Genomic DNA, 25517 nt, shown 5'->3' on the forward strand with positions numbered 1-25517 from the left:
TCCATGAGTAAGCGAAAGCAATGAATTCAAATGAGCTTTCTTTTTGCAGCCACTGAAGGTGAAGTGTTGAGGATGAATCCTTAGCAGTTTGCCCAGTTTTCTATTTGCTTCCACGGGGGAGCTTGGCCATGTGTTGGGTTAGTTAACAACTCGTGTCTAAAGCTCACTAAAAGGAATTTCAGGGGTCATGTAGTTTATTGCCTGTCTGGAAGCAAGACCAGCAGGGAATCCATTTCTCAAGGGAATTTGGCAATGGCATATATTTAAAAAAAGACCAAAGAGATATTTTCTGTGTTTTTTTTTCCCCCCTCTAAGACTATGTCTCTCTGCAGATTCTATACCCTGAATAGTATTCATCCTACTATTTAAAAACCAGTAAAAATTTCTGTGTCATGATTCTAAAAAACTTTTTTTTTACCTTTGTCATCTTTTCCTGTAGGGCTGTCAAAAGTATGCCAATGAGAAGAAAAACAAAATTAAAAGCTGTTCTGAGAAATTAAATTTCTTTTTTCTTAGGAATTTTTTTTCAGGTGGAAGAAAAATTGGGGATTTGAGGTTGCTTTCATTATTGCTCTTCAGAAATCACAAATAGCTTTTACCTTTTTCTCTTTCTTCTTTTTAAGCAGTTCAGACATTTTTATTTTAAACTAACCTTCAGTTTAGAAAAAAGGCAATGTAAAACTTCAGTAGGCCAGAGGAATCTGAATCATGTTTTAGGGCAGTTTTTCCCCAGGAATTTGGAGGACTAGGGTTAGATCTTATATCAGAATTACCAATGGCTTTTTTCAAATTGTGTTTGCTTAATAAGGGCAAGACAGAATTTGAAGGGACTGAAGTTGGTACAGGGAGGGTGGTGGTCCATTTCCTATGGAAATTGGTTATGTTGCATTTTATCAGAATTGTTTAGAGGTTCTCAAATGAATGAACATTTGTCCAGATAACCCCCTCTCTCAGGTGGTGCAGTTGGTGAAGAATCCACCTGCTAATGCAGGAGACATAAGACACACGGGTTCAATCCCTGGGTCAGGAAGATCCCCTGGAGTAGGCAGTGGCAACCCATTCCAGTATTCTTGCCCAGAGAATTCCATGGACAGAGGAGTCTGGCAGGACTACAGTCCGTGGGGTCACAAAGAGCTGGAATCAACTGAGCATGCACTGGCTAGCTGGTGGGTCAGGGGTGGGGAGAGTCTGTTGAGCATCATTGAGTAAATGAGTTTTAAGCATCAAAACTCATTTACTTCCCACCAACAAAGCTGAAAAAGGCTAGGTATTTGTCCCCACCTAGTTGCTTTTGAACTGTGGTGTTGAAGAAGACTCTTGAGAGTTCCTTGGACAGCAAGGAGATCAAACCAGTCAATCCTAAAGGAAATCAATCCTGAATATTCATTGGAAGGACTGATGCTGGAGCTAAAACTCCAATACTTTGGTCACCTGATGCGAAGAGCTAACTCATTAGAAAAGACCCTGATGCTGGGAAAGATCAAAGGCAGGAGGAGAAGGGGACAACAGTGGATGAGATGATTGGATGGCATCACCAACTTGATGGACATGAGTTTGAGTAAGCTCCGAGAGTTGGTGATGGACAGGGAAGCCTGGCCTGCAGCAGTCCATGGGGTCGCAAAGAGTCGGACATGACTGAGTGATTGAACTGAACTGAACTGATCTGTCCCCACCCCACCTCACCAGCAAAGTGTGAGAACAAGCCTCAGCTTAACCAATCACAGGCTCTCATTGAAACTTTGAATGAGGAGCTAGTGACATGGAAGGAGGACAGCTCCAGTTCCCAAGGGCAGAAGAGCCAGTGTCCAGACCTGGGGATAAAGGGCAGCAGCAGTAAAGGAACCCACCCATATCTCTGGTCCTTGTTCCCTTGTCTTGCCGACCAGTTTTGGAAACTATTCAGTATGCTTCCAGTTCTTTTTCTGCTGCAGTCATCCAGAGTGAGTTTCTATCACTGGTGATAAGATCCTCACGGAGAGAGGCTCTTTCTGAGATTTGAACCTGGATGTGTAGAGGTTAACGTGAGCTCCTGTCACGCAGCACAGAAACACTGTCCTGTGTGGGTGGCCTTGCTAAAGCCCAGCCTGCTCTGTCTCACCTGCTTCCGCTCAGGACACTTTTCTTGCCCAAGTCAAAGCCCAAAGGAGAATGATGTAATCACCAACAGCTCAGAGAACAGAGTTAAAGAGCATAGTTCCAAGAAAAAGATTAATGTCACCCTTTCCAGCCCTTTTAACACTAGTTTTAATTCCTGTTCTTTCATGGAGAGCAGCAGTTCTGGAAAGGCACTGGTGTCTTGAGGCTTGATGCTGGGGTTCACTTAGCCAAGCCTTGTTGAAGACAAACTTGCCAGCAGCTGACAGTTACCTTTTCCTTTTTCCTTACCCCTCCTACACTGAATCCATTCAGTGTGCTGAAAAGTACCAACCCAGAGCTAAGGCCGGCTCTTACCTGCTAGATGTTCTGAGACGGAGGCTCTGAAAATGAGAATATAATTTATCAAACAGTGTGTGTTCAGTGATTCAGAAAGATCCATATGTGCTTTTGTTTCAGCTGCTCTAATGAGAATGTGTCAACTTCAGTTAGATTCTTCTATTATCAGGCTTGTTTGTGACTAAAGCAGAGTGGCTGCTCTCCAGGGAGGCATGGTCTTCCTGTTTTGGTGTGCTAGGTTTGCAGAAGATATTCTTCATCACTTGGGACCTATGGCCTAGGCCCGAGCCCCCTCAGGACTGTCAAAAATCGATCTATTCTTTCCATAAGGACTTTGACAACATTCCAGCATCATTATCCACCTCTAGTACTTAGCAAGCAAAATAAAAGATCTAAGGCAAGAACTTCAAGAGTGACCAGTTTAGAGGGTTGCAGGGTGGGCCGGAGCCAGAGGCTGATGCAGAACAAGAGGTCACATTGTTTAACATATCACAAGGAGATGACATTCCTTTCCAGTCTCTGCTGAAATGAAGGTCAAGTCTTCCTGTTTGGAGACAACTGGTGTCTGCAGGGGACAGAATATTTTGCAGTCAGAAAAATGTGCTGTCCAGCAAATAGATGCTGAAATACATGGATGGCCATGGATTAGTATAAATGTGCCACTGAAGGAAAATGATCCCCACCCAGTTCTAGCAAAACCTTGAGCTTTTGTATAGAAAGAGAAACCCTGGGCATGAAAATGGGAATTTAGTGTGAAGCAAATAATCTTTTTCTCTTCCAGCTCAATATTCCATATGTCTTAAGGGTGAAGCAGGCATAAGAAACTTCATGGCCAGAGAGACTAGGGTTTTTTCCATAGCAGTCAAACATTCTCTGTGTGGGGGCAGGTCTAATGGCTTATTTGTGCAGATGGTCAAGTAAGAGTAGGGGTATAGAGAAAACAGAAGGCAAGGGAATCAGGCAGAGCGCCTTTGAATGTATTTCTATGTCATCACTCTTGGGGTTTCTGAAACCAAGATTCCTTACCTTTTACTTTGGGTTGAGGTTTTCATTCTGATCCCTTCACAGGCAGTTTGCATTAGAAAAATGTGAAATTCATGGATGAAAATTCACAAATTTGCTTTGTTTCACAATTTGGTGGATGTTTCTGAATCATATCACCAGCTTCTTGGGAAACTTAACAATTGTCAGCCCTCATGAAGATATTGCAAGTGACAGCCAAAACTGTGAGTCCCTCGGGGAAAAAATAATCTCAATGATTCTAGTAAAATCTGTAATTTACCTCCTTTGTTCCTCTACTTTGAATGATATCTGTATTTTTATTGACTGCTTCCTAGTGTTGGCTGTTTAATAATATCCTGAGGGAGTCTTGAGATGGTTGACAGTTCTAGCAGATGACTAGAATTTTGACAGTATTTCTCTCACTCACCTTTTTATGTTCCAATAATAATAATACTTTTTTGAGTGCCTAATAAGTGTTAAGCACTATGTAAGTTTTGTAACAAGCCTACTTAATGTTGGTGCTATGGCTCATTTTTTTAAACTTTTTATTTGGCATTGGGGTATAGCCAATTAACAATGTTGAGGTAGTTTCAGGTGAGCAGCAAAGGGACTCAGCCATACATATACATGTTTTCATCTCCCCCAGGGGCTTCCTGGATGGCTCAGACGTAAAGAATCTGCCTGCAATGCAGGAGATGCTGATACCATCCCTGGGTCCGGAAGATTCCCTGGAGGAGGAAATGACAACCCACTCCAGTGTTCTTGCCTGGAAAATCCCATGGACAGAGGAGCCTAGCAGGCTACAGTCCATAGGGTCGCAAAGAGTCAGACATGACAGAGCACGCATGTCGTATCATGTCATTCTCCCCCAGACCTCCCTCCTATCCAGGCTGCCACGGTGCTATAGCTCATTTGAAGGACTGAGACTTCCCTGGTGATCCAGTGATTAAGATTTTTGCCTTCCAGTGTGAAGGGTGCAAATTTGATCCCTGGTTAGGGATCTAAGATTCCACATGTCTTGGGACCAAAAGTCAAAATATAAAATAGAGGCAATATTGTAAAAAATTCAATGAAGACTTTAAAAATGGTCCAATTGAAAAAAAAATCTTAAAAAAAAAAGGATTGCACAACTATAGCACAAAAATTATCTAAGTGATTTCTGCACACTAGCTGTTTTCTTATTTGCTATGGTTCTGTTTTTCTTGTGGGTTTTCTGGTGGGTTTTTTGTTTTGTTTTGTTTTGTTTGCATGTATTCAGGGAGAGTCTTGCTGGCTTTGTGGATTGATGAATGCACAATCCTGATATTTTGCTTTTTCAACCTCTTCCTGCCATGTCAGGAGCACCTCATTCGATTTTGTAATTGTTTCTGATCCTTTTCAAGTTAAAGCTGCTTAACTCGCCCTTCAGCGGGGTATCAAAGTTGGCTGCTGGCGGCTGATAGGTATTATCAGAGGCTGCAGATCAGAAAGTGCTTCATCAAATCAATGCGCTGTGGCTCTGGACGGGCAAGCACATGGGTATTTCCTTCTATCACGGTGATGGAACATTAGTAAGAATTAACTAATTTGCTGTCTGAGTGGGAGTCTTTGATTTGAGGCCTTAGAAAACTATGCTAATACTGCCTTTCATCTATTTGAAATCTTGTATTGAAATTTCCCCAAAACTCTAAAAGAGTTGAGCATACGATGTTAGACATTTTCTAAATGCTGAGTGAGTTGAGTCAGAATACACAGTATGTTAATTTGATTTCTTTAATATTTACTAACATGCTGTCCAATAAATACACATATGACATGTAGGAACAACACATTTAAAAATATGGATACAAAATGAGAAACTTGGGAAACAACTATAAGATTTTTTTTAATAAGATTTCCCCAAAATGATTATAAAATTTCCCCAAGTAAATTCTCTGGGACACAAGTGGGTCCCTGAAAAAAAAAAAAAACAAAGAAAGTTAAATTGTTCAATAAATTTGGAAGACAGTGCATACTTTGTTTCTTACTTGGAGATAGGCGATGCATATTAGCATGTAGTGGAATCTATAGCCCTCTGCAGCAGGAGATCTGGGTTTTCCTCAAGGCCATTCTTTCTCAAATGTACTTGACCCTTGAAGATTTTATTGGGTAATACCTTTTAACATCTCACAAAAACCACTATTTGGGAAATGCAGACAGTGAAAATGGAAAGAAAGACAAGCTTCAGCTTTCAGATGTGGATTCTTCTACTAGAGAAATTTTGAGAATGCCATTCTCTGCAGTCAGGATTAATGAGGTTCAAGCCTATGAAAGAAATTCGGGGGCAGTGTGGAAGAAGTCTGTACTGATATGCACCCATCTAACAGCCTGGTATATAGTTTGGCCAGACCCATGCCTCCCCCTTGGTGACACTCTCTGTAGGTGGAGAAAAGATCCTGTGTTCACTCCCCTCCCTCAACCAAATGCAAAAGAGGGGAATAGAGACTTGTGAAAACTGAATTGTTATTGTTGTTTAGTCACTAAGTCGTGTCCAACTCTGTGTCCCCATGGACTGTAGCCCTCCAGGCTTCTCCATCCATGGGATTTCTCAGGTAAGACTACTGCAGTGGGTTGCCATTTCCTTCTCCAGGGGATCCTCCTGACCCAGGGATTGAATCTGTGTCTCCTGCATTGGCAGGTGGACTCTTTACCACTAAACCACAAGGAAGTTACTTACCCTCTTATTTATATTTATAAGAATTTTGATGTAGCAGAATTTTTTCCCAAAGTAAATCACATTTTTGTTGTTCAGTCAGTCATGTCTGACTCTTTGTGACCCCATGAATTGCAGCACATCAGGCTTCCCTGTCCTTCACCATCTCCCAGAGTTTGCTCATACTCATGTCCATTGAGTCAATGATGCGATCCAACCATCTCATCCTCTGTTGCTCCCTTCTTCTCTTGCCATTAATCTTTCCCAGCATTGGGCTCTTTTCCAGTGAGTTGGCTCTTCACATCAGGTGCCCAAAGTACTAAAGCTTCAGCTTCAGCACCAGTCCTTCCAATAAGTATTCAGAGTTGATTTCCTTTAGGATTGACTGGTTTGATCTCCTTGCTGTCCAAGGGACTCTCAAGAGTCTTCTCCGGCTCTCAGTGTCATATCTTTTTGCCTTTTCATGCTGTTCATGGTGTTCTCAAGGCAAGAATACTGAAGTGGTTTGCCAGTCCTTTCTCCAAGTAAATCACATACATACATTTTTTTCCTTAATGGGAAAATACTACTTTTGAGTATTCTGTTGTTAATGCAAGTCCGAATGCCCAATGCACAGGGAAGCCAAACAAACTGAAATGTCAAGAGGTGGGAGCAGCAAAAGGTTTACTGCTTGGCCATGCAAGGAAATAGGGTGGCTCATGACCTAAAAAGCCTGGAGCTCCCAGGAAGAGTTTGGGCAGCACTTTTAAAGACAGCTGGGTGAGGGAGGAGGGTCACAGCATCTGGGATCAGCCTGTGTGCTGTTCTCTGATGGTGACTGAACGAAGTGGTGTCACATGGTTATTACCTTTATCAGTCCTTGGACTACAGGAGGCCTGGGGCTATGTGCTTAGGGTGGTCAAGTAACTAAGATCTTCAATTTAGAGGGAGATGGGGGTTTTGCATCTGCAAAACAACTCAGGAAATTTTGCATTGGATACTATTTTCCAGGTACTTCAGAGAGGAGCTAAAGCAGAGGATGTGGGGGAAGGCCCCTCAGGGTCCTGCTCAGTTACATTATAGTCCATCAGTTTCCACAGGCCGATTTCTTTAGACCTATAGAACAAGAGAGGAATTTATGTGTCACAATCTATTGCCTTATATTTGTTTTGAATGTGATATTGCATTTCATGCCCTATATGCTTTCCCCACCCCCTGTGATTATGTCATTCGTAGGGACTATTCCAGTTAGATCGTGGTCCTTTAACGCTGGCTAAGCCAAGCTGGAAGCAAGCTGTGGGTGTCAGTTTTTATTAGCACTTTTGTTTAGATAACAGGCTTCCAAAAGGAAAAGGTGACAGGGCAGAGTTGAGGAAAGCTCAACTGTATGTCAGTAGATCAACATCTTGAGTTTTCAAAGCGGTTGTCTGTCTTTCAGCTGTCTTAGAGGAGGGAAATGGATCAGGATTTCATAATCTTGAATTCTTGGTCCATGGCCCCTCGCCAGCTTCCTCCCAGGACCCTGCCCAGCTTTTAGTCTTACCAGAAGGCTTGTGATGCGCTCCCTCTGAAGGGACTTTTTAATCTGGAAGAGGACACTGTCCCCCTTGTTGAGAGGGAGTCGGGAAGGATATTCCTGGGCCTCTTGGAATCTCATTCAGCCCAATGTACTTGGAAATGAACTCGCTTGTCAGAGAACAATTGACAAAAGAAAGAAAAATCTCGATTAAATTTTGAGTCTAAAAAAAGCTGCTCTTAATCACTTCTTAAAATAGCAGTACTCTTTCATCACTAAGCCCACAAAAATGTGCAGGCCTGAAATTTGGTCAGCCTTGTTTCAAAGATATGCTTATAATGTCTGTGCAGCCATTCACCACCTAAAATAAAACAAATCAAACACACACACACACACACACACACACACACACACAACAATTAACTAGAAAAAAAAAAAGATGTTTCTTCATAAGCCCCTTCCTACAATTCCTGGTATTGTTCAGGAATAATACTAGCTTTCTTTCCAGTGGAAATATTTTACTAAGAATTTTTTAGCATTCAGGCAAATCTCCAGACCAGAGATAGTCTAGGACTGTGGTATCATGTCTGTGCCCTCCAGTGAACAGTCTTCTGAGATACCCGTTGTAATTTTATTTATTTTTGGCTGTGCTGGGTCTTTGTTGCTGCTGGGGCTACTCTCTAGTTGCAGTGCACAGGCTTCTCACTGTGGTGGTTTCTCTTGTTGTGGAGCATGGGCTGTAGGGCGCAGGCTTAATAGTTGTGTGTGATAATGGTCTTTGTTGCTCTGAGGCATGTGAGATCTTCCCGGATCAGAGATCACACCTGTGTCCCCTGCATTGGCAGGCAGATTCTTTACCACTGAGCCACCAGGGAAGCCCTGATGTACCCATTAAATAGTTCTATCAGTGGGGATTGTCAAGGGCGACCCAAGCTTGAGATGCTTCTACTGTGATTTCTCTGTGGCCAAATTAATCTGCCAGCTCAAGGGCATCCAGCCTGTGTCGAAGGGAGAGACTAGAGGGAGAGACCATTCAGTAGCATTCTTTGTGGTCAGAATTTCCTTATCAAGGGTAAAATATGATATAGAAATCTGCCAAAGTTAAGGTTACTGGAACTTGGAATTACCAAAGAACATAGATAAACAGATCCATACATAGATGGGGCTTCCCAGGTGGCTCAGTGGTAAAGAATGCTAAGGGAGATGAACTCAAACCAGGAACCTAGAGAAACAGAGCTGTCCTGGGACAGAGGTTTTGTTTTAAAGAAATCGTCATGGCTCAAGCAAGGGTAGCAGTGATGGTTGGGGCCCAGTGGCAGTGGTGGTGTTTCCTACGAGTCAGGGACGAGCTCTGTCATAACCACAAGTTTCTACCCGCTTAGATGGTGGGAAAGCACTGTTTTAGATGCGATGACTTTGGTAATGGCCTCCCAATCTCCATGATGCTCTTTCTTCTTATCCCTGTGCTTCACTTTCTCCCTTTGCCCCATAGATCCCTTAAGGTAAAATATCTGGAGGGCATATCTAGTATTATTTTATTTTTAATAATATTTTTGTGTATGACCATTCCTTTGATATTTCTATATCATATTTTACCCTTGATAAGAAAATTCTGACCACAAAGAATGCTACTGAATGGTTTCATTCATTTTTGGGGGAGATAGCGTGTGTGGGATTTAAGTGCAAACCTGATGGCCAAGGATTGAAGGTGACCCCACAACTTCCTTGCTGGGTACACTGGACAAGTTGTTAACTCTCTGTGCCTCAATTTCTTCATCTGCAGAAGAGAGAGAATAATAGCTCTTTTCACAGGTCGTGATGAGAATTAATATTTTTAAAGTGTTTAAGACAGACCCTGGCACATAGTAAACATTGCATAAATATTTTCCTATTAATTAAGATACTCTGCACATGTTTCTATATTTCTTTATCTGGAAAGGGAGGGTGTTGGGGATTAACATTGTTAAGCATCTACTACGTGTCAGAAACTGAGCTAAAGGTATTTGGATTGCTTTACTTAATCCGCATGATAACCTACAATTCATATATTACTCTTCCTTTACAGATAAGAAATTAAGGTTTGCAAAGCTTAAATTGGTCACCATCATGTAGCTAGTGAGAGGTGAGCTGGCATGAATACCTTGGTCAAACCCAAGACGACCTGGCATGAATACCTTGTCCCATTTTTATTTGTTCCCTTTCATCTCATTCCCAGTTCTTTTTTATGATACCCCCTTGAGATGATTTTCCATTTTCCAGTGAAGAAAACCTGATGTACTCAGAATGTCCAAACCAGAATTTCTAACTCCCATGAGAACTGCCTTGAAAACTATTAGCTACATTTTTTTTCTGCTACAACATAAAACAAAGAGTAATGGCATGAAAAATATGACTTGACAAGATCATTTATATTATAATTTTCCCCATATTATGAACTTTATCCCTAAAACAATACCCTTTATGGCAAAATTTAGCTTACTTTTGTTCTATTGTCAACTGCAAAAATTACATTTTAGTTTTTTGGGTTTCTTTGTGTTCAGAGAGCTTGTGAGCAAATATTTCTACACAAAAGAAAACCCCAAACTGAGAATATTAATTCATAGTAAGTCAAATCTGATGCTAAGATAGTTTGATCTGAGATTACCATTGACTACAAATTGCCATCTGTGCTTATTTGTTAAAGATGTCAAGTGTAATTAATTCAGTGGACCCACTATTTGACAACCTCTGTTAACAGGATTTGCAGAATACATACTGGTATGTTAATTTTCAAATTAGAGCTGCTAAGTGTTTGTTGGTTTTGCAAAAATAGCTGCTTCCCTCCTCTGACCAAACTTCGAAAGGCCCATAAGGGGAAAAGAAGTGATCTTTTATTAAAGATGTTCTATACGCTGTGCTGAGTACTTTGACCCACGTAACCCTAATTCATCCTCCATACTTTCCTGTAAGGGGGCAGTTATTAGCTTCTTCAGTGAAAAAAAGATCCCAGAAAGCTTTTCTTTCAGACCCCATGAGATGGGATAACTCTGACTTGAGCCTTTATGTTCAAGACTCATCATTAACATGTAGGGACTTCCCTGCTGGTCCAGTGGTTAAGACTCATGTTTCAGGGGGTACAGGTTTGATCTCTGGTCGCACAAGAAGGATCCTGCATGCTGTGCAGGCAGCCAAAAATAAATAAATAAATAGAAGTAAAAGACTCATTATTAACATGTATTTGCAAACCTGATATTCCTTTGCATGTTCTAGGGGGAAATAGAGGACAGAAAGAGGGAATCACCTTGTCACTCATGTGTTTCCCAGCACCTTCAATGGTCAAAACCCTTAAGTCCTCAAGAGACTCATGTCCTTGGACAAAGGCTTAAAGGAAGAAAGCCGGCAGACTGATCTTGTTCATATTTCGGTCAGGGAGGAATACTGTCTTGGGTAGAGGCAACAGAAAGTGGAAAGGAAAAGAGAGACTGGTGCACCACTATTTGTGAACAGGATTAGAAACAGAACACTGACAGTAGAAGGCAAAACCCGGGCTCAATCAGAATACTGAAAGAAAGCCTTGATCCCTAACCTGTTCCTATTCCCCTAAACTTCCGCCCAAGGCCTACCTCATTTTGCATATTTCCCAGCACCCCACCATTAGTCCTGTGGCCAGAGCCCCTACACTAGTTTGTAGAAGCCCCCCTGAGTGTCCTGGGTTAGAGAGGGTCTCCCCATTGTCAGGCCTCAGAAGGTAGAAGGGACAGTTGAAGAGGAAGTCCAAGTCCCACTGCAGTAGGGAAATAAAGTGCTTTTCTGATACCTCAACTTTAAACGGAATTTATTTCCCATGGTATAATTGTAAGAAATGGTGTATAGACTCTGAAGTATTATTGGAGTTAAGCTCCAGCAACAATTTGCAAGAAATGGTTTTGTTTTGTTTTTATGAACTGGCCTGGGAACCTAACAACTGCAAACAACATAATTTTCTAAGAAAGTGTCTTCCTAATTTCCTAACTATTTTTAAAAAATTAAAAATATATCATAAGTTGGGTCTAGCTTAAAGTTAATGAACTATGGGAAGGACAATCAAAAGAATCTTAAAAATTTCCCCAAATAGGGGAAATAGGAATGTAACAATCAGAAATGGTTCACAAAAGGAGATGCTAAAATTGGGGCAAAATGGAAGAAAAAAAACTTAATGTACTTTGAAATGATTAAGTAATTTACAAAACACATTAATCTTCAAATTTCTGACATTATGAAATCAACCCTGAATATTCATTGGAAGGACTGATGCTGAAGCTGAAGCTCCAATACTCTGGCCACCTGATGCGAAGAGCTGACTCATTAGAAAAGACCCTGACACTGGGAAAGATTGAAGGCAGGAGGAGGTGACGACAGAGGATGAGATGATTGGATGGCATCACCGACTCAATGACAGGAGTTTGAGCAAACTCTGGGAGATAGTGACGTACAGGCAAGCCTGGAAGTACATGGAAGTCCATGAGGTCCCAAAGAGTCAGACTCGACTGAGAGACTGAACAATTAGCATTTATCTCAGATAACATACATCTACCATGAGATAAAATACACATCAAATATATGAATCCTTTATTCATTTACCAATTTACTTTTATTTAAAATTTTGTGTATTTATACTAGACACATGTGCAAATGTGTACTATAGTTTTTTCAGAAACAAATTTGTAGTATTAAATTTGCATCAAAGTTCTTAAATCATGCCTCTTACTTTTTATAATCTTTCCACATCCCCATTATCCCCATTTTACTTTTGTAATTTTCAGGATTGTCTGAACTTTTGCTAAGTGAGGGTTTTCTTCTATATTTTTTTTCTGGTTTCTGCATTTTACTCGACCTTAAATTTATGTACAGTCATAAGCTAAAAGAAAAAAAAAATCCTTGCTTACTTTCTAGGCAAGGTATGGTAACTGAGGAAATACTTGCTGTTCCTTTAATATTTTTCTACATAATTAGATCTATTTTAGCAGTCTGAGCTATTGCAGCTATTATGAACTGAACAATGGAGGAAGGCCAATTATTCCAAAGCTGCATTTAACTGTGGTTCACCTTATACAGCTATTGCTCTTCAAAATCAACTACAATCCAACATGCATTTTCTGAAGAATTCAAAAGGCAGGCAGATCAACACCATGAAACAGCGTCATTTTAAAGTGTAGCATTAGACATTAAGACTCTTGGACCATCTGTGCTGTCATTCTGCTTCTTAGAGTTCCTGGCCAGTGGTACTGTTAACTACATTTTAAAAATGCAGATTGATGGTTAGGAACTATATCAAAGAATTTTTGTTCATAAAAATCTTCTATATGAGAGGCATGTTCTCATATATCCTGTGTATTCAATATAGATGAGTCCTCCCAAAATTAGCCTCAAAATTGGCTTGAGCAAACAGCTGTAAGAATTAGGGGAAGTGCATATGCCAAGATGAAAATCCAAATGAAAGGTACCAGTTGAAAGAGACTGGAAAATTGGGTAATAAAATTCAGTTTAAAAATAGCAAGTGGGTAACATAGACTGCTGATATGGCTTCTGTGTGTCCAGGATTGATGCCACTGAAGCAAACCTGATACCCAGGAGCTCCTAAGCTAACTGATTGACTTCTCTTTGCCGGAAGAAAAATGGCAGCTTGAGTGATGTTTGTCTTCAGCACCTCCTTACTTTATGTGACTCCCATCATTGCTCATCTCAACATCTTATTTCAGTTTCCTGAGTGCTTGGGATCCCTCCACTTCTTCCATCCTCTGTGGTAAGTATCCCAGCTCCTTGATCTTTCTTACCCATCAAAGCGTATCTGAAATGCATTCAGTTCCCTTAGGGCACATCTCCCACTGAGGTAGTAGCACAGCATGACTTGGGAATCAGACAAGCCTTCCAAATTCTGGCTTGGATACTTACTAACTGTGAGACCTTGAGTGATATATATAACCTTTTTGAGCATCATGTTCAAAAGTAAAATGAGCGTAATAGTAGGAGGAGCTAACAAGATTGTTTTATTACAATACATAATATATTTGAAGTGCTTGGTATTATATCTGAAAAACAGAAAAGGTCTAGTAAATAAAAGATACTGTAAATGATTTGATAACATACAGTAAAAAGAACCCAGACTCTTACATTAGTGAAAAATCTAGCAAAAAACATACAAGTACTCTATAAGAAAAATTACAAAACTTTATTGGGAGAAAGGAAGGAAGAGCTAACTAAATGGAGTGATATGCCATCTACTTGGATTGAAAGAGTTGACATAGTAAGGATTTAAATTTTTCCCAAATCAGTCTCAATATTCAATGAAATCCCAATTAAAACCCCAAGAGACTGATTTTCATTTTAGCCAGCTGATATTAAACTTTTAAAGAAATAAAAAATCCCCAAGAATACTCAAGGCACACTGAAAGAAGAGTTATGAGGAAAGAGGATTTCTTCTGCCAAATATCTGGCATGACTGTGTGGAATTGTTGCAGATAAAGAGACTCCTGAAAAAGAATAAGGATACCCCAAACAGACTCAGGCATAAACTGATATGATTTGTGACAAAGGAGGTAGTCCAGAACAATTGGGGAAATGATGGTCTTCTTGTTAAATAATGCTGGTATATGGAGAAGGCAATGGCACCCCACTCCAGTACTCTTGCCTGGAAAATCCCATGGACAGAGGAGCCTGGTGGGCTGCAGTTCATGGGGTCACGAAGAGTCGGACACGACTGAGCGACTTCACTTTCACTTTTCACTTTCATGCATTGGAGAAGGAAATGGCAGCCCACTCCAGTGTTCTTGCCTGGAGAATCCCAGGGACTGCGGAGCCTGGTGGGCTGCCGTCTAAGGGGTCGCACAGAGTCGGACACGACTGAAGCGACTTAGCAGCAGCAGCAGTCTTCACACTGAGAGAGCACTACTTGAGAGAGCAATTGAAAAGTTTCCAAAATTTTGATTCAGTCTGAAGAAAGGAAGCTGGAACTGTCTGTTCTTGGTGCCTTGCAGAGAGACTCGCAGCAACTCTCCGTTAACAGCTTTCACGTGGCTTGGATGTACAACATATCCAAGGTGGCCACACCTGTGGTAGAGCTTGGTAAAAGACTGAAGATACATTGGTGCTTTGATGAAAAGGTCAGTTGGCTGGTCCTCTCTCGAAAAGCTTCTTTAGCCCCCAAAGCCAACTTTGTAACATATTTAAAACTGCTATTTTCACTTATTTCTGGAATGTAAAAAAAAAATGTATAAAATGAATTAGCATATGCTTCCTGAATAAAAAGGAGCCAAAGTTGATCAACAACAACAACAAAAAATAATGCTGGTATAACAGTATCTAAATGTGAAAAGAAGGCTTCTATGATGGCTCAGCGGGTAAAGAATCTGCCTGCAATGCAGGAGACACAGGAGATGTGGGTTCAGTCCCTGGGTCGGGAAGATCTCCTAGAAGAAGAAATGGCAACCACTCCAGTATTCTTGCCTGGAGAATCTCATGGACAGAAGAGCCTAGCTGGCAGGCAGGGGTCACAAAGAGTCAGACACGGCTGAGTGCCTGAGCACAGCACAGACATGAAAAGAATCAAACTGGACCCCTTCCTCACACCACACACAAAAATCAGCTTCGTGTGGGTTATAAACTTAAGTGTGAGAACAAACATTTAAAAGTGCTTAATCAAATTCATGAAAAGGCACCACAAATAGTGTGAAATTACAAGCCACAGAAGGAAATGACATCTGCAACATATAATCAACATAGATTTGTATCCACAAATCAGTTAGAAAAAGGCAGACAACCCAATGAAAAAAATTAGCAAAAGTCTTGAATAAGCACTTCACAAAGAAAGGAAATCTAAACAAAGAATAAGAATATGCCAAGATGCTCAAGTTCATTAATAATTGGAAAGTACAAGCCGAGATCCTAGGGCACACACAGGAGGAGCAAAATTAAAACTCTGATAATAACAAATGTTGGCTGGGATGTGGAGAGCTCTCATACACTGTTGGTAGGAGTAGAAATTAGTACAATTACTTTGGAAAACAGTTTACCCTTTCCGGCAAAATTGGAGCTACACATACTTCGCAATATAGCACTCATACTCCTGGATATACCCCTAGAGAAATGCACACAACTGTGTCTCAGGAGATGTATAAGAGTGTTCCAAGCAGAATTTTGATAATGATCTTCAACTGTAAATGAACCAAATGTCCATTAACAGTAAAATGGCCATAAACATTAAGTGAATGACTGAATTGTGGTTCACCCATTAGCACATTGCAATTCTACAGCAATGTAAAAGGAGAAAATAGAGGGTTTCTGGCGGGGAGGAAGAATCTTATAAACACAATACTGATCAAAAGAGCAAGGCACGTAAGAATGCATACAGTTTATTTTTAATTGATATAAAATTGAAAAACAAGAGAAAGCACATTTCATAGGGAATAAAACTATAAGGAAGCTAGGAGAGTTGGGACAGGACCTCCCACCAGAATAATCAGGGCAGTGGTCGCCTCTTTGAATAGGAAGTGTCACACTGCGGACTTCAGAGGAGCAACCAATATTTCATTTTAAATCTTGGACATTGGTTACAAGCATATTTACTACATAATTATACATTACAATGTATGTTTGTGTCCTTTTTCATTCTTCTTTGTGTGTGTAATATGTCAAAATAAAAAAGAAATTAAAAAAAAATATGCCCACCAGAGAGAGAATCATGGTGGTACCATTTTAGAATTAAAATTAAGTGCTGTTATTATCCAGCCTCTGTGCTTTGAACATAAAACCAATGTCATGCTGACATATTGAGCAACTTTACAAGTGTCATTGACAAACTATATTTAATGTTAAATAGCAAGATAACTTATATAAATTAAGCACTTACTAGGTCCCAGGCAATGTGCTAAGGGTCCAACACACATGAGCTTATTTAATCCTCGCCATAATGCTGGGAGGTAAGTGTTATGATTGTTTTACAAATGAAGGTAATGTATGTTTGTCAGAAAAGTGTGTAAAGTCACTCAGATTGAGGAAATGGCAGAGGTAGACTCCAACCCAGGGCAGTCTGACGGTCCAGCTGGCTTGCTGAGCCCATTGTCCTGTTTTCCTCCTTTGTGAACATTTAGACTTGGTCATTAATAACAAAATCTTGAACATAACCATATGATTGCTATACAGAGATGGTTCCAACAGCCTGGCATTCATTCATCCCATAGACATCTACACGCCAAGCTCCATGTTGGACTTTGTGGCTACAAAGAGGGAAATGACACCAGCCCTGCCCTCGGAGCTCCTGATCTGGGAAGAGTCTAGTAAGTAAACAAATAAACAAACCCAGTAGTCTATGGGTTTCTAAAGTGTAGTGAGGACACTCAAGGCTGGAAGAAGGAAACAGATAAAGGTAAGTTCAGTTCAGCTAAGTCGCTCAGTCATGTCTGACTCTTTGTGACCCCATGAATCTGATACAGCACGCCAGGCCTCCCTGTCCATCACCAACTCCTGGAGTTTACTCAAACTCATGCCCATCGAGTCAGTGATGCCACCCAGCCATCTCATCCTCTGTCGTCCCCTTCTCCTCCTGCCCCCAACCCCTCCCAGCATCAGGGTCTTTTCCAGTGAGTCCGTTCTTCACATGAGGTGGCCAAAGTATTGGAGTTTCAGCTTCAGCATCAGTCCTTCCAATGAACACCCAGGACTTAGAGAAGACGCTTTAAACCATATCCTTTTAACCAACCAACCAACCAACCTTTATTACCTATCCTTCTTTATTACCTACTTCTATACTTGTCTCCAGTTACTTTGGAGCTAACTTTATCCCATAACTTGCTTTTTAACTGGACTCCAAGTTTTTCCATTCTTTGTTTTAGAAGGTGTGATTTTTTTGGTTCCTCTTCTTTCTACCCTCACGCCCTACCCAGCCCTCCCCCCGGCCAAGCTCGAATACCTCTACTCCCCTCCTGCTCCCTCTCCTCTGCTTCCCCCTCGTTCAGCTTAAGCCATACCTTGTCCCTTAATGCCTGGATCAAGTACACCTTTCTCTGTAAATCTCATGCTACCCCTCCCCCCTACTCTGGAAGTGAGTGCTATCTTTCTGACATCCTTCTACTTTTTTTTTTCCTCATTTATTTTTATTAGTTGGAGACTAATTACTTTACAATATGGTAGTGGTTTTTGCCATACATTGACATGAATCAGCCATGGATTTACATGTATTCCACATCCTGATCCCCACTCCCGCCTCCCTCCCCATCCCATCCCTCTGGGTTTTCCCAGTGCACCAGCCCTGAGTACTTGTCTCATGCGTCCAACCTGGACTAGTGGTCTGTTTCACCCTTGATAGTATACTTGTTTCAATGCTGTTCTCTCAGAACATCCCACCCTCGCCTTCTCCCACAGAGTCCAAAAGTCTGTTCTGTACATCTGTGTCTCTTTTTCTGTTTTGCATATAGGGTTATCGTTACCATCTTTTAAATTCCATATATATGCGTTAGTATACTGTATTGGTCTTTATCTTTCTGGCTTACTTCACTCTGTATAATGGGCTCCAGTTTCATCCATCTCATTAGAACTGATTCAAATGAATTCTTTTTAATGGCTGAGTAATATTCCATGGTGTATATGTACCACAGCTTCCTTATCCATTCGTCTGCTGATGGGCATCTAGGTTGCTTCCATGTCCTGGCTATTATAAACAGTGCTGCGATGAACATTGGGGTGCACGTGTCTCTTTCAGATCTAGTTTCCTCGGTGTGTATGCCAAGGAGTGGTATTGCTGGGTCATATGGCAGTTCTATTTCCAGTTTTTTAAGGAATCTCCACACTGTTCTCCATAGTGGCTATACTAGTTTGCATTCCCACCAACAGTGTAAGAGGGTTCCCTTTTCTCCACACCCTCTCCAGCACTTATTGCTTGTAGACTTTTGGATAGCAGCCATCCTGATTGGCATGTAATGGTACCTCGTTGTGGTTTTGATTTGCATTTCTCTGATAATGAGTGATGTTGAGCATCTTTCCATGTGTTTGTTAGCCATCTGTATGTCTTCTTTGGAGAAATGTCTGTTTAGTTCTTTGGCCCATTTTTTGATTGGGTCATTTATTTTTCTGGAATTGAGCTGCAGGAGTTGCTTGTATATTTTTGAGATTAATCCTTTGTCTGTTGCTTCGTTTGCTATTATTTTCTCCCATTCTGAGGGCTGTCTTTTCACCTTGCTTATAGTTTCCTTTGTGGTGCAAAAGCCTTTAAGTTTAATTAGGTCCCATTTGTTTATTTTTGCTTTTATTTCCAATATCCTGGGAGGTGGGTCATAGAGAATCCTGCTGTGATTTATGTCGGAGAGCGTTTTGCCTATGTTCTCCTCTAGGAGTTTTATAGTTTCTGGTCTTACATTTAGATCTTTAATCCATTTTGAGTTTATTTTTGTGTATGGTGTTAGAAGGTGTTCTGGTTTCATTCTTTTACAAGTGGTTGACCAGTTTTCTCAGCACCACTTGTTAAAGAGGTTGTCTTTTTTCCACCTTCCACTTTTTATGTATGTTATTTTTATAGCCTTATCACATAGTTACTCTTGTATCATAATTATTTATGTGCATGTTTTGTCCCGCCTGCTAGAGTGCAAGTTCCTTTAGCCCAGAGACCATGATTAATTTCTCTTTGTGTTCATCTGCTTTGCTAGATAGAAATGGACACATAACCAGAGCTTAGAGGTATTTTGGCAGCAACATGACTGAACTTTTTGGTAGTTGAATGGGTCTTCTGGAGCAAAGGCATCATAAATACTGTAATAACAACTTATAGTATGTTAACATTTTAAGACATTTTTAGATGGGACAAATGGAATCTACAAAGAGGGATGGTATTCATAGGTGAAAGACTATTGAAATTATTTATGAAAATACTTTCTCCTTTTGCAAGAAACGTCATTTATGAAGTAACAGCCAAGTTTTCACAAGTATAGACTATGGAAAGGATGGCTAATCACCATTGATCTATGTTACCCTGCTCATGAATTCAACCATTAGCAGCAATAATTATGGAATTTAGAACATAGTATATGTAAAATACCACATTACTTTATATTTGTGATTGTTTTATTTTTGCTTGTGATATGGGATAAGATCACTGAAATCCTTCTAATATTCTGCATTGGAAATTGCTTCTATTTCTGTTTCTTAAGTCGATTTCGTCTCATTTCTTTATTACAGCTTTTTCTGTATTTTTCTCTATTGGAAAAGTTTTCCAGCTGCTAGACCTACAGGGTAGGTAGAAAATTTGATGAGAATTTATGAAAGCTTGATGACCTTTAGAGATCTTGCCTTGAAATTTCCTTTTGTTTTTTTAATGTTTGATGTTAAATGGTTCTGAGGGAGCTGCACTGTGTAGCTACCCAAAAAGTTCAATGTAACACACTCAAGTTAACTGTTTCAGAGGTGTACATCTAAAAGAGAATGATTGATAGAAAAGATGCAACTTTTAATGAAGGCCAATAGGAAGATAGCTGCAATTCCAAATTTCTCATTTCCCTTATGGTGTCCAGGGACACCTCACACCTTCTCCCTGGAACCGTTTGAATTCCTCCTGTGGTTGAAACTCTGATCTCCCTAGCCTCAGCCTCATACATGGCTGTCGCCCTCATGAAACCATAGACCAAAACTGGATACTGTCTCTTGGTTGGGCTCTTCCAGAGATCCCTTGGGATACTTTATCAGTGGGTCTTTAAGGAAGTACAGGGAGAGAGGTAGGTATAGACAGCCGTCCTAGGTCTGGGCCTCATGGCAAATTGGAGCATTTTCCGTATATAAAATCATTCTGGTGGCTCACCCAGAAGAAGCTCATCAACTGCTTTTTGCAGTGGCTTCCAACCACTTTTGATCCTTCAGTGGTCAAAAAAATAGAGCATGTCCCCAATATATATATTTTTAATGTATGCAAAAATAGAAATGAAGAAGCAATGAGATAAATAAGTGCAAATAAGAGTTCTACTATTTTCTTCTAATGTCACAATGGATCATCTTGCAGACCCCACCTTGGGCATCACTGCTTGCATGGTGATCCACTGTTCCATGGTAAAGTGTGTCTCAGCAGTCTCTTCTGCTGCTCCTGGGCTAAGAGCTAATGTCTCTCCATGTCATGGTTCCTCCTACCATGGCTTTGTGTCTCTCCACTTTTTGCTTTGCCTCTTGTAGTGCTGATTCACTCTGGATGCATCATACAAACTCCATTAAGAAATGGATCCAGGGAACTTTCCTGGCAGTCCAGTGGTTAAGACTTCACCTTTCAATGCAGGGGGCCCAGGTTTGATCCTTGGTTGGGGAGCTAAGATCCCACATGTCTTGCAACCAAAAAAGAAAAAAAACCAAACAAACAAAAACCATAAGACAGAAGCAGTATTGTAACAAATTCAATAAAAGCTTTAAAAAAAAAGAAACAAGTTCACTACTCTGTGTGGAACTCTTCTCTGGACAGAGCTTTCTGGCCAGGCCCCAAGAGGACCGCTGACCAGCTTAGATAGCTTTGTGGAATTGGGAGTTTGGCCATGGTGAAGCCATCTACAGCCTGGGTTATGGATCTATGATTATTAATCCTGATGCAATTCTTCCTTTCTTGTTTGGTCCACAGCTTCAAACAACCCCCAGCCCATCAACTGCAGAGCCACAATTTGTGTATGAAGCCCACTAAGGGGAGGCCCCCCTACTTCTGTCTCCCGATGTCCCCAGTAAAGAAACACTCATTCAATCCACTTTTTGTTAATACAAGTCCCTTCCCCTGGGAAGGAAATACAAGTTTTCAGGATAATCTGGCACATCTCAGGGTGAGTCCTCTTGGCATATTTAACCCTTCTCCAGGAGGTATAAGGGTGAACCTTTGCCTACCTTTCCCTCCTCGTTGAGAATTTTAGATCTAGAACCACCTGATGGAAAGAATTTTTCTGGGTCTTCTTTCTTCCCAGAGCCTATGGATATTTGTCCAGACTGCATCCATGGCACAGGGCTCAAGGTGTATACATGTGCTGTGTGTCCTGGAGAAGATGAGACTGCTTCCAGCTCTACTCCGTCTGTGTGATGCAGGGAGCATGGGGCTAAGAGCCTGGGCTCTGCAGCTGGCCTGCCGGGATCCATGGTCCAGGGTCAGCCACATGTTCGTGCCGTGATGTTAACATTTCACTTATCTCTTTGTGCCTTGGTTTCCTTCTCTGTGAAATGGCAATGACGATAGAACTTGTCTCATAGGATTATTGTGAATTAAAGTACAAATGCTGAGACTTCCCGGGTGGTCCAGCAGTGAAGATTCTGCCCTTCCAATGTAGGGGGTGCAAATTCTACCTCTGGTTGGGTAACTAAGATCCCATGTGTCCCATGGCCAAAAAATAAAAGCCCAAATAAAAAAAAAAAAAGCCCAAATTAAAAAAAAAAACAAACCTCTATGACTGTGGTGATAGTTGCACAACTGTCTAAATATACCAAAAATCACTGAATTATGCAAGTAAAGCAAGTAAATTGTATGGTATTTAAATTATAACTCAATAAAAAATTTTAAAACAGATGCAAATGCTTATTACAGTTAGCATTCAATAAATTCCTAAGAGGAATAATCGCTTTTGTATGTTTTTTTTCCAGTCAAGGAGGGTTTATTAGACTTCTTGCTGAAACCACCAAAGATGGACAAAGTGGATGGATGCACTTAGTTACCTGTAAAATGCAGGAACAGCAAGCTGGGGTGGGCCCTGTTCACTGCTCTGTCCTCAGTACCAAACCTCATCCCTGGTACAATGTAGACACTCAATAAATATTTGTTATTGGTCTAGAAAATGTTAGAAGATACAGTTACATAAAAGTAAGTATTCCTTAATGGATTTTAGTAAATTTTTCTCTGCTGAAAGAAAATGCAGTGATGCTAATAGACTCTGGGAATGTGCAGTGAGGATCATTTCCATTTATTGACTGCCTCCCTCTCCCCCAGCCAGATATATTACATAATACACATAAAATCCTCAGAGGTAGATATTAGTAATCACATTTTGCCAATGGGAAACTGAACTTCACATAGTTTGTGACCTTCATGAGGGTGACAGGGTTCTAGGTGACAGAAAGGGGATGTGAACCCAGGCTACACAGATGGCTCTGAAGTCAGAGACTTTTCTGTTTATTTATTTCCCAGTGGTAAAGACAGCTTAGACGAAGAACTGCTCTCTAGTGCCTCAAGCATCCAGAACTTTGAGATGAAGAGCCAGTCACTCTGGGATGTAGGGGCCTCATGCTTCCTAGGTGTGCACCCACCATCATTGAGTTCCTAAACTGGTCATCAGAAACTGGTGTTTATCCAATCAGAACTAAGAGGCAGACAAATTGCTACATTAAATTCAATTGCTTGATGAACTTTTCACCATAGGCTTGTCTTGTCTGATATTTCTTCTCTTAAAAAATGCAGAATTTAGTTGATACATTACACAAGAATGATCAAAACTCAAGAGATGTAAAATATATATTGGGGAGCAAGGAGAAAACTGCAGAGAGTGTAGAATGGGGTGGTTAATTTCAGGCTTTCATTAGCATCTGCAAAAAAAGGTTAAAGCCTACTTACCTTCAAACCAAAGGGGAGTTTGCAGGAAGCATTATTTAATGTTTTTAAAAAATAGGGTTTTAAATTATTAAGATAAATGCTAAAAATAGCTAAGCAATAAACCCCTTTTAAATATTTTACCAAAGTATATTGCTCACATGCCTTATATTCAGACTGTGTCCTGATTTGAATATTTCATGTTTCTACAGTTTACTTTGTAGATCACTAATCAAAATTAAATAGTGTCTATGCCTAATTACAATGATCATTTTTCACACACTGCAAAAAGAATGGAAATCTTGGAAATAAATGCTTTTGCTCGGAATGAATTCTCTCTGAAATAATACACTGATGAGTGATTTGTTGAGATAATATGATATAAGTGGTTGCCACTGGAATTAATTAGGCTTCCCTGATAGTTCAGTTGGTAAAGAATCCGCCTGCAATATGAGAGACCTGGATTCAATCCCTGGGCTGGGACGATCCCCTGGAGAAGGGAATGGCTACCCACTACAGTATTCTGGCCTAGAGAATTCCATGGACTGTATAGCTCATGGGGTCGCAAAGAGTCAGACACGACTGAGCAAATTTCACTTCACTGGAATTAATGGGATGAAATGAAACTGGAAAATTTGGGATGAATATCCAGAAAATTCATCCCAAATTTTCCAGTTTCATATAGTTGCTCCAGTATTCTTGCCTGGAAAATCCCATGGAGGAAGAGCCTGGTAGGCTACAGTCCATGGGGTCACAAAGAGTTGGACACGACTGAGCGACTTTTCACCATTCACCATCCAGAAAATAGAAGGTTAGAAGGTTATAAACTTTTATTAGACTGTGTGAACTTCTTCTTGGGGAATAGGTAAAAGTCCTGGGCATTTATATTAAGCTTCAACACCAAAAGAGACTATTCAGCAGGAAAGATTTAAGTCTTTCTAAATACCATTCAAGAGTATTATGAGTACTTCTAATGTCCCTTAGATCCTAAGCAGGTAAGACTTTGATATCTCTGATAAAAAACATTGAATTTTAATGCACCACAAGTAATTATTCTCCTAAGTAATTTCCTTTAGAAGTATAAATTGTCTGGCTCTATCTACTTCTAGGGAAGTGGGAAGTATTAGTCGCTCAGTCACATCTGACTCTTTGCAACCCCGTGGACTGTAGCCTGCTAGGCTCCTCTGTCCACGGGATTCTTCAGGCAAGAATACTGGAGTGGGTTGCCATTTCCTTCTCCAGAGGGTCTTACCAACCCAGGGATCAAACTTGGATCTCCTGCACTGCAGGCAGATTCTTTACCACTTGAGCCACCAGGGAAGAATATTTTTTTCTTGAGAAACTATGATCTGATCTTGTGGGGCTATAGAGCTGAAGGCAGGAACTTGACCTCTCTGGGTGAATTTGCTCAAGGATCTCTTGAGAATCCTTAAGTCACAGAAACACAAACACCTCCAACCTGGATTCAGTGCAGTCTTATTCAACTCATAGGCCATCTCTCTGGACTTCTTTAAGTTCCCAGTGGCCCTAATGAGCAATCAAGATTGAGAACCACTGCCAGGAGAAGAAGAAGTGAAGTCGCTCAGTCATGTCCAATTTTTTGCGACCCTATGAACTATAGCCTGCCAGGCTCTTCTGTCCATGGGATTTTTCCAGGCAAGAATACTGGAGTGGGTTGCCATTTCCTTCTCCTGTTTCTTGCCTGCAGTACAAACCTGGGTCTACTCTCCTGGTTCTCTCGAGCCTTGGATTACTGCTTCTGCACTTTTGCCTGAACTCAAGGAAAATGATGTCTACGATACCTCTACCAAGGTTCTTAACTGTGATGGTTAATTTTATGTGTCAATATGACTGAACCATGGGTGCCCAGGTTAGTCATTGTTTGTGGGTGTGTCTTTGAGGGTATTTCTGGATGAGCTTAACGTTTGAATCAGTGGGCTCACTACAGTGGACCGCCCTCCCCAAGTGGTTAGGGATCATCCAATCTGTTGAGAACAAAAGGCAGAGGAAGGAGAAATTTGTTGCTCCCTCATATTTTCCCCCGGCCTCACTGATTGAGCTGGGACATGACATTTCATCTCCTGCTCTCAGACTAGGATTAATAGCATTGACTCACCTGATTCTAGGGCCTTTGGATTTGGACTGAATTATACCTCTGGCTTTCTTGGATCGCCAGCTTGCAGTCATCAGACAAGTGGAATTTATTAGCCTAAATAATTGCATGAGCCAATTCCTCTATCTATCTATCTATCTATCTGCTATTGGTCTGTATCTCTGGACAACCCTCACTAATAACATTAACACTTTTTAATTCATGGACTCCTTGGAGAATCCAGTAAGCAATAAACCTTCTCCCAAGAAAACACACTTTATCTTAGAGGCAA

At 40.7% G+C, this 25517-nt stretch overlaps 1 long non-coding RNA gene across 1 annotated transcript; it reads left to right on the forward strand.

Moving 5' to 3' along the window:
- Positions 1-13349: 13349 nt before the first annotated feature.
- LOC133045278 (uncharacterized) lies at positions 13350-21358 on the forward strand. Its single transcript, XR_009690164.1, has 3 exons — positions 13350-13362; positions 16796-16891; positions 21196-21358. It is a non-coding gene; the product is annotated as an uncharacterized LOC133045278 (long non-coding RNA).
- Positions 21359-25517: the final 4159 nt, after the last annotated feature.

Source organism: Dama dama, chromosome 23 (assembly GCF_033118175.1).
Source record: "Dama dama isolate Ldn47 chromosome 23, ASM3311817v1, whole genome shotgun sequence".
NCBI lineage: Eukaryota > Metazoa > Chordata > Mammalia > Artiodactyla > Cervidae > Dama > Dama dama.